The following is a 483-nucleotide window of genomic DNA, read 5'->3' as shown; positions in this document are numbered from 1 at the left end:
AGACTAAAATTGATAAAATGTAATAAACAAAATTCAATCCCTAAAAAATGATGAATAAAATAAGGTACAAATGGAACAAAGCAATGAAAAATCATAAGGAAAAAAATGAAAAAAGTAACGTACAAGAATTAGAATAAATAACATACTTAAAATAGTAAAATGGAAAATCATCAGAGATTGTTATAATAATAATGAAAATAGAAGGCAATAACCAGTAAAATATTATTAGCTCGCGTATAGATTTATTTGAAGCTTTTGGATATTTTTGATATTAAAGTCTATTAATATGTTTTTGAAGATGAAATTTTAAATTAAAAAAAATTACACAGTAGAAATTGAATTGAAAAAACTTAAAATCGATAGAATTTTTTACTGAAACCCTTTGAATACTTAATACTTTAATTTAGTATACTATACTGTAGTAACTAATTTTCTATATAATAATTTAAATAATAAATATAGAAAGTGATATGAAAAAAAAGA

Source organism: Halyomorpha halys, unplaced genomic scaffold (genome assembly GCF_000696795.3).
Source record: "Halyomorpha halys isolate HHAL.00 unplaced genomic scaffold, Hhal_1.1 Scaffold203.1, whole genome shotgun sequence".
Taxonomy (NCBI): domain Eukaryota; kingdom Metazoa; phylum Arthropoda; class Insecta; order Hemiptera; family Pentatomidae; genus Halyomorpha; species Halyomorpha halys.
This window is presented reverse-complemented; position numbering follows the sequence as displayed.